Source organism: Dasypus novemcinctus, chromosome 12 (assembly GCF_030445035.2).
Source record: "Dasypus novemcinctus isolate mDasNov1 chromosome 12, mDasNov1.1.hap2, whole genome shotgun sequence".
NCBI classification, from domain to species: domain Eukaryota; kingdom Metazoa; phylum Chordata; class Mammalia; order Cingulata; family Dasypodidae; genus Dasypus; species Dasypus novemcinctus.
In genome coordinates, this window is record NC_080684.1 from 64887805 (window position 1) to 64898391 (window position 10587).

Here is a 10587-nt window from a genome sequence, read left to right on the forward strand (position 1 = left end):
AAAACACTCCAAAAGATCGGAATACAAGGAAACTTTTTGAACATGATAAAGAGTATATATGAAAAACCTACAGCCAACATTGTTTACAATGGCGAAATCCTGAAATCCTTTCCTCTAAACTCAGGAACAAGACAAGGATGCCCATTGTCTCCGCTCCTATTTAACATGGTCTTGGAAGTACTTGCACGAGCACTGAGGCAAGAACCAGATATAAAAGGCATTCAAATTGGAAGGGAAGAAGTCAAAATTTCATTATTTGCAGATGACATGATCCTATACATAGAAAACCCTGAGAGATCTACAACAAAGCTTCTAGAACTCATAAATGAGTTCAGCAAAGTCGCAGGTTATAAGATCAATGCGCAAAAATCAGTAGCATTTCTATACACCAATAATGAGCAAGATCAGGAGGAAATCAAGAAACAAATACCATTCACAATAGTAAATAAAAAAATCAAATACCTAGGAATAAATTTAACTAAAGAGGTAAAATCTTATACACTGAGAACTATACAAGACTGTTCAAGGAAATCAAAGAAGATCTAAATAAATGGAAGAATATTCCTTGTTCATGGATAGGAAGACTGAATATTATTAAGATGTCTATCCTACCAAAACTGATCTACACGTTCAATACAATCCCAATAAAAATCAACACAGCCTTCTTTAAGGAACTAGAAAAACTAACTATGAAATTTATTTGGAAAGGAAAGAGGCCCTGAATAGCCAAAGACATATTGAAAAAGAAAAACGAAATAGGAGGAATCACACTTCCTGACTTCAAAACATACTACAAAGCTACAGTAGTGAAAACAGCATGGTATTGGCATAAGGAGAGACAAACAGACCAATGGAATCAAATTGAAAGTTCTGATATAGAACCTCATGTATATAGCCATATAATATTTGATAAAGCCACCAAATCCTCTCAACTGGGGGAGAATGGCCTATTCAACATATGGTGCCTGGAGAACTGGATAGCCATATGTAGAAGAATGAAAGAGGATTACCATCTCACACCTTATACAAAGATCAACTCAAGATGGATCAAAGACCTAAATATAAGAGCCAAGACCATAAAGATCTTGGAAAGCAGTGTAGGGAAACATCTACAGGACCTTGTAATAGGAAATGGCTTCATGAATTTCACACCAAAAGCACAAGTAGCAAAAGAACAAATAGATAAATGGGACTTCCTCAAAATTAAAGCCTTCTGCACCTCAAAGGAGTTTGTCAAGAAAGTGAAAAGGGAACCCACACAATGGGAGAAAATATTTGGCAACCATATATCTGATAAGAGGCTTATAACTTGCATATATAAAGAACTCATAAATCTTGAAAACAAAAAGATAAACAACCCATTTAAAAAATGGGAAAAAGATTTAAACAGACAATTCTCCAAAGAAGAAATACAAATGGCTAGAAAGCACATGAAAAAAATGCTCCAAATCTCTAGCTATCAGGGAAATGCAAATCAAAACTACAATGAGATACCATCTTACTCCCATAAGATTGGCAGCTATGAAAAAAACAGAAGAATACAAATGCTGGAGAGGATGTGAAGAAAGGGGATCACTCATCCACTGCTGGTGGGAATGCAGAAGGATCCAACCATTCTGGAGGACAATTTGGCAGTTTCTCAAAAAACTAACCAGAGATTTGCCATATGACCCAGCAATACCACTGCTGGGTATATACCCATCAGAACTGAAAACAAGGACACAAACAGATATATGTACACCAATGTTCATAGCAGCATTGTTTACTATCGCCAAAAGTTGGAATCAATCCAAATGTCCATCAACAGACGAGTGGATCAATAAAATGTGGTATATACACACAATGGAATACTACTCGGCCGTTAGAACAAATACACTACAATCACACATGATAACATGGATGAACCTTGAGAATCTTATGTTGAGTGAAGCAACCCAGGCATTGAAGGACAAATACTACATGACCTCAATGATATGAAATAAGCACACTGCCTCAGAGAGCTAGACACTGGAAAAGAGGCTTACAGGAAATTGGGGGGTGGAGGAAGGATGTGAGTTAACATCTGGAGGGGTGGAATCTGTGATGAGCTGGCGGTAAGTATGAGCACAAAGAAGGGACAAAATGGGGGCAAGGGGTTACCTTCGGGTGGGGCTTTATGGGTTTGAGGGGGGCTGGGGATGGGCAGAGGGGTAATATTGTCCAAAAACTGGGGGGAAGGAAGGGCAACATACGAACATGGGAGAGTGTCAGGTGTTAGTTGAGAACAAAATGTTGAGAAAATCGTATCAAAGTATAAGTAGGAGGGTTACCTGTTTAGTATGCTCAGGGGGTATGGGCTGATGCGGGACGGACTCTAGGCGAATAGCTGAAGGCTCATTTTGCCAAGGTGGGTTGTACCATTGGGAAGAGACCCAAGAAGTGAGAGTTGGGGTGGACCCACATCCTGGGGAGGACTAATGCCGTCAAATAGAGAGAAGTGTATCTCTAGTGAGAAAGGATGGCTCCCAGGGCATTAGGGCAGTTGAGAAAGTCAGGCCCTGAATACTGCTGCAAGTATCTCTGGACATGGCTTCTCGGGAAATGGAGATTGGCTGGCATTGTGGGCCCCAAGGGGAGGGGAAAATGGATGTGGAATGGATGGAAACAAGGTAAATATGGGGGCAAGAGAGGAGTTTTGTGAGAGTACATGAAGATGAATATAAAACATGTAATATTACTCCAAAAACATATAGGGGATGACAGACTAATAATGTAAACCATAAGACAAAACATAGGATAACTAAAAAATTTAGAAAACTGTACAACCTAAAGAATAGACCACATAGTAAGCACAGATGTCATCTTGTTTGAAAGCTATTGTCTCGGAATCTGTACATCAGTTTCAGGAAATATGATATGAACAAGTTAAGAGATTATTGCTGTGGAAGGGAAAAGGTTTTATGGTGAATCTGGGGAAGTACTGTATATTGTATATATGAATTTCAGTGATCTAAGACTCTTGTGAAGCTGACATTATGCTGGGATTGACTTTACAGGAAGTTTTGGATCACAGAGTGGTTCAACAATGGCAGCGGAGGAATACTGATATAGGATGTTATTGACAGGATATATATGGTTGACAGGGAGTTATCCAGGGCATATGCCCAGGGTATATAGTAATGTCTAGATATACTCATAGTGGAAACAATTAAAAACAATAGCTGGGGGGGTACTGGGCCCCTGGCTGGGGGGTCACTGTCGTGGACCCTGGGGGAGCAGCGGCAGTCCCCCAGGTGCAACAGCAAGAACCAGGAAGGAAGGAGGGCCCAACAGTGGGCTCCTGATACTTATGGCTATGCTTTTGAGCCTATACACCTGCAGTAAGACTAAGGCCTAGAGTAACACTGTGCCTGGGAGCATCCTCCTGACAGCCTTCATGTTACTCAAATGTGGCCACTCTCACAGCCAAACTCAGCATATAAATGCAGTGCAGTCCCCCCAGCATGGGACATGACACCCGGGGATGAGACTCCCTGGCACCGAGGGATCACTATCACATATCAGCTGAAGATGCAACTAGAAAAGGACCTTGAATTAAAGGTTCAACACGGATCAGCAGAATATCCCTGTCTACATATAATAACATGACTTCAAAATGCTGTTTGACCTAATGTAAGTGGGAAATGGAAAGGAGAAATGAGAATATAAGGCTATGAGTCTCTAAAAAAGAGTCTGGAGGTTGTCAGAAGGAATGCCCTTATGCACAACTGAGCAGAGTCTGAGAGACAGATAAAGTAGATACAACCCCAGGTATTGGTTCTTTTGAGGAATAAAGAGACCCACAGGTTCTATGATCATGGCAGATGGGGTTCACTGCCATGGCAGATGGCCCTTCTTTGGAGCTGGTGTTTCTGCGTGATGGAATTGGACTCAGAGGGGATCTCTTTTCACAAGACTTGCATGCTACTTTAATGGAATTGTAGTTGGTGCTGGGGTTTTAGATACATTTAGGGGATTTGAATCTCTGGACTGATAATATGACACCCAGGCCCAGAGCCTCAACAGACTTCAGCTCCTACACTTTGATTTATTGGACTTACCCACTCAGCTAACATCGAGTTGAAGAAGGTCAACCACCACACCATGGAGCCTAGAGTGTCTACAACTGAAAGCAGGAGGAGTGCATCCAGTATCCATGTGGAATCTAAGCCCCCACTTGACATAGATGTGCAATGGACACAACCAATCCAATGTCCACAGAGAAAATGTGGAATGGGTGTGGGAAGGGTAGCCATGGTGGCTGCTGGGTTTGGGGAATGGGAGGAAGAGATGAGATGTGGAGGCATTTTCAGGACGAGGAGATGTCCTGGGTGGTGCTTCACGGACAATTACGGGACATTGTAGATCCCCCCAGGGCCCACTGGATGGAATGTGGGAGAGTGTGGGCTATAATGTGGACCATTGACTAGGGGTGCAGTGATGCTCAGAGATGTACTTACCAGGTGCAATGGATGTGTCACAATGATGGGAGAGAGTGTTGCTGTGGGGGGAGTGGGGGTGGGGGCGGTGGGGTTGAATGGGACCTCATATTTTTTTAATGTAATTTTAAAAAATAAATAAATAATTTTTAAAAAATTGAAAGTACACAGAAAAAAAGCAGATATTATGGGAATGAAAAGCAAAATAAGTGAAATAAAAATACACTGGAGGCATATAACAGCAGATTTGAAAAGGCAGAAGAAAGGATCAGTGAGCTTGAAGACATGGTCCCCGAAAGCAAACATAAACAGAACAGATGAAGAAAAGAATGTTAAGAATTGGTTTAGGGAAGCAAATTAAGGCAAGAGATTTGCAAACATACATGTCATGGGTGACCCAGAAGGAGATGAGAAGGGAAAAGGGACAGAAGGAATATTTGAAGAAATAATGGTAGAAAATTTCCCAACTCTATTGAAGAACATAGATATCCATGTCCAAGAAGTACAATATACTCCCATCCTAATAAATCTGAATAGACCAACTCCAAGACACATACTTATCAGAATGTCAAATGCCAAAGATAAAGAGAGAATTCTGAGAGAAGCAAGAGAAAAGTGATGCAGAACATACAAGGGAGACCCAGTAAGATTATGTGGAGATTTCTCATTAGAAACCATGGAGGCAAGAGGCAATGGTATGATATAGTTAAGACACTGCAAGAGAAAAACTTCCAGCCAAGAATCTTACACCTGGCAAGGTTGTCTTTCAAAAATGAGGACAAGTTTAGAATATTCTTAGATAAACAGAAACTGAGAGAGTTCATAATGAAGAGACTGGCTTTGCAGGAAATAATAAAGGGATCGCTACAGTCTGAAAAGAAAAAACAGGAGAGAGAGGCCTGGAAGATCTAGAAATGAAGATTATAAGAGCAAAAGTAATCAAAAGTATAAAAAGAGTAGTCAAAATAAAATATGACAGATAAAATCCAATAGTCAAAATGGGAACAATATAAACTGCCTTCACAGTAATAACATTGAATGTTAATGGATTAAACTCCCCAATCAAAAGACATAGACTGGCTGAATGGATAAGAAAATATGAGTCATTTATATACTATCTACAAAAGACTCACCTTAGATCCAAGCATACCAATAGATTGAAATTAAAAGGCTGGAAAAATATATTCCATGCATGTAGTCCCCAAAAAATAAAAAGCTGGACTAACTATACTTATATTGCATGAAAGAGACTTTAAAAGCAAAATTGTTATTAGAGGCAAGTAAGGACATTATACATTAATAAAAGGGGCAATTCACCAAGAATAAACAACAATCATAAATGTATATTCACCTAACCAGGATGCCCCAAATTACATGAGGCAGACACTAGCAAAACTAAAGGGAGAAATAGATATATGTACAATAATAGTTGGAGATATCAATACATTCTCAGCATTGGATAGAACACCTGGGCAGAGAATCAATAAACAAACAGAGAGCTTGAATAGTATGATAAATGATCTAAACCTAATAGACTTATACAGAACATTGCACCCCAAAACAGCAGGATATACATTCTTGTCAAGTGCTCATGGATCTTTCTCCAGGATAGACCATATGTTAGGTCACAAAGTAGATCTCAGTAAATTCAAAAAGATTGAAATTATACAAAGCACTTTCTCTGATCATAATGGAATGAAGTTGGAAATCAAAAGGAGGTGGAAAACGGGGAAATTCACAAATATATTGAGATTAAACAACACAACGCTAAGTACTCAGTTTGTTAAAGAAGAAATTGGGAGAGAAATCAATAAATATCTCAAGATGAAAGAAAATGAGAATACAACATATCAGAATGATTGAGATGTGGCAATTGCAGTGCTGAGAGGGAAATTTATAGCTCTTAATGCTTACATTTAAAGAAAAATGAAAGAGCTAAAATCAGTGACCTAACTACACAGAGAGAGGAACTAGAATAAAAACAGCAAACTATTCCCAAAGCAAGCAGAAGGAAAGAAACACCCAAGACCAGGGTAGAAAATGTAGAATAAACAAAACCAAAAGTTGTTCTTCAATAAGATATAAAAAAATGACAAAACCTTAGCTAGACTAACAAAGAAAAAAGAGAATTTGCAAATAAATAAAATAAAAATGAAATGGAGACATTACTACTGACCCCACAGAAATAAAAGAGATCATAAGAGGATACTATGAGCAACCATACAATTGTAAACTAGAAAATTTAGATGAAATGGAAAAATTCCTAGGAATGTAAGAGCAATGTACACTGACCCTTAGAAGAAATAGAAAACATCAACAAACCAATCACAAGTAAAGAGATTGAAACAGTCTTCAAGCAACTCCCCAAAATGAAAAGCCCAGGATCAGATGGTTTCACAGATGAGGTATACCAAGCATTCAAAGATTTAATAAAAATTTTACTCAAGCTCTTCCAAAATATTGAATAAGAAGTTATGCTATCAAACTCATTCTACAAAGCCAATATTACCCTAATATCAAAGCCAGATAAAGGTATTATGAAAAATGAAAATTACAGACCCATTTACCTAATGAATATGGATGCAAACATCCTCAACAATATCCTTGCTAACTGAATCCAACAACACATTAAAAAATTATTCCATCATGATCAAATGGGTTTTATACCAGGCATGCAAGTTTGGCTCAACACAAGAAAATCAATTGGTGTAATACACCACACTAATAAATCAAGAAAGAAAAATTACATGATCCTATAGATTGATGCAGAAAGGGCATTTGACAAAACACAGCATCCTTTCTTGATAAAAATACTATATAAGTTAGAAATTGAAAGAAACTTTGTCAACATGATAAAGGCCAAATGTGAAAAAACAACAGCTAACATTTTACTCAATGGTGAAAAACTGAAAGTTTTCCCTTTGAGATCAGGAATAAGACAAGGATGCCCACTGTTACTACTGTTGTTCAATATATTGGTAGAAGTTCTGACTAGAACAATCAGGCAAGAAAAAGAAATAGAAGGCATCCAAATCAGAAAGGAAGAAGTAAACCTTTCACTATTCACAGATGACATGGTCCTATAACTAGAAATTTCTGAAAAATTTACAACAAAGCTGCTAGAGCTAATAAATGATTTCAGTAGAATGGCAAGACACAAGATCAATATGCAAAAATCAATGGTGTTTCTATACACTAGTAATCCGAGGGGGAAATGAGAAAAAAATTCCATTTACAATAGCAAATAAAAGAATCAAATATTTAGGAATAAACCTAACCAAGGATGTAAAGCACTTGTATTCAGAAAACTACAACACATTGCTAAAAGAAATTTTTAAAAGACCTAAATAATTTAAAGAACATTCCGTATTCCTGGACTGGAAAATTAAATATCATTAAGATGTCAATTCTACCCAAACTGATATACAGATTCAATGCAATTCTGATAAAAATTCTGCCAGCCTTTTTTAAACAAATGGAAAACACAATTACTAAATTTATTTGGAAGATAAGGGGCCCCAAATAGCCAGAAACATCATAAAATGAAAAGTGAAGTTGAAGGACTCTCATATCCAGACTTTCAATCATATTACCTAGCTGTAGTATTAAAAACAGCATAATACTGGCATGAAGATAACATATAGACCAATGGAACCAAACTGATGGCTCAGAAACAGACCCACATATCTATGGTCAAGTGATTCTTCTGCCAAGGCTTCAAATCCACCCAGCAGGGGCAGAATAGTCTATTTAACAAATAGTGCTGGGAGAACTGGATACCCATTTCCAAAAGAAAGAAAGAGGATCCCTATCTCACCCCTTGTACAAAAATTAACTCAAAATGTATCAAAGACCTAAATATAAAAGCTAGAACCTTAAAGTTCCTAGAAGAAAATGTAGGGAAACATCTTCAACACCTGGTGGTAGGTGGTGGATTCTTAAACCTTATACTGAAAGCACAAACAACTAAAGAAAACATGGATAAATGATAACTTTTCAAACTTAAACACTTTTGTGATTCAAAGGACTTCATCAAGCAGATGAAAAGGTAGCCCATTTAACTGGAGAAAATATTTTGAAAACAAATATTTGATAAAGGTTTGATTTCCATACTATACAAAGAGATCACACAACTCAATAATAAAAGAGCAACCAATCCAATTAAAAATGGGCAAAAGGTTTAAATAGACATTTCTCCAAAGAGGAAATACAAATGGCCAAAAAGTATATGAAAAAATGTTCAATATCACTAGCTATTAGGGAAATACAAATCAAAATGTCAATAAGATATCATCTCATACCACACAGAAGGGCCATTATTTATAAAACAGAAACAATAAGTGCTGGAAAGGATGTGGAGAAATGGAAACATTCCTTAATTGTTGGTGGGATCATAAAATGGTGCAGCCTCTACGAAAGGCAGTTTGGCAATTCCTCAGGCAGCTAAATATAGAACTGCCATATGATCCAGCAATTCCTCTGCTAGGAAAAGATCCAGAAGAACTGAAAACTGTGATGCAGATAGACATTTGCACACCAATGTTCACAGCAGCTTATTCACAATTGCCAAAAGATGTAAACAATCCAAGTGTCCATCAACCCATCAAGGGATAAACAAAGTGGGGTGTGTGTGTATATATATACACACACACAATGGAACACTATGCTGCTGTAAGAAGAAATGAAACGGGGACACATATGATAGCAGGGATGAATCTTGAAGACATTATGTTAAGTGAATTAAGCCAGTCACAAAAGGACAAACATTGCATGGTCTCACTAATATAAACTATATAGGAAGAATAAATGCATGGAATTAAAACCTACAGTATAGATTATTTGGAGATAGAAGGATGGCTGAGGAGTACTGATGCTTAACGTATAAGGAAATTTTAATTAACTTGACTGTAAAAGTGTGGAGATGAATAAGAGTTGATGCTTACACATTATTGTAAGTAGAACTAATGCAGCTGGTTTATAAATGAGATTGTGGCTGAAAAAGGTAGTCTAGGGATGTAAATGTCAATTGAAGGAAAGCTAGAGAATAATCTAGGGACTGAATAACATGGTGAACCCAGAGATGGATGAGAATTATGGTTAACTGTACAAATGCAAGAATATCATTCTGTGAACTAGAACAGATGTGCATCACTCTTACAGGGTGGTGGGAATGTGGAGAAATATGGGGAAAATACAATTACTGTAACTTTTGGACTATAGATAATAGCAATATTGTAATATTCTTGCATCACTGCCAAAGTTGTACTGTGTTAATAATAGGGTGGTATGGAATAATTATGACAAATGTAAGCTATGGACCATTGTTAGTGGTAATAGTCTGATGATGTTATCTCACAATTTGTAACAAATTGTTCCACAACAGTGTGGTGTGTTGGTGAAGGGGTGTTGTATGGGAATTCCACACATGTGCACAACTGTTTTGTAAGTTCACAGATTCTGTAATAAAAATGTATTTTTAAAAAAATTACACTAAATATAATTAAAATTTTTAAAACTGCAAACTTCTCCCTATCTCCATTTTTTTCCCTAAGAAAGATAAAGGTAAATTCTATTAATATCTGATAGGTGTCTTAGGAAAGCTATGTTACTGAAATTAACTTGGCCTTGACTTCTAGCATGGAGGTTAATTGAAATTAAAGTAACAAAACTATTCTCCTTTTTATCTACTTTCTTTGGTTTTAAAGTATCTCCAACCCACTTGGTAATTTGAAAAGAAATTTCAGACAAAGAGTTTTTGTTTCTTTCTCTTTTCCTCTTTTTTTTTTTTTTTTTTTTTTTTTTGATATTTGATAAAGGTTTGATTTCCATACTCTCTCAGAAGGTATTAAACAGAAGTAGAGTTCTGGATGGTTTAGAAATTACAAGGAATGAAATCAGATGGCAGGCAAAAGGAAAAAAAATTAGAACCAGGCTAATCTATTAGACCTACAATATAAATAAAGGTCATTCTAGATGGATACTTCTGCCTAGCTTGGATTAATTCTCCAAGAGAATTAGGAAATGAGAACTTAACTCTGCCTGTTTTAAAGAAAGGTGCATGGAGCCAAAGACTAACATTTTAAAAGCATATATATTCAATTTTTTTCTAAAAAAAAGGCTTTGATTAAAC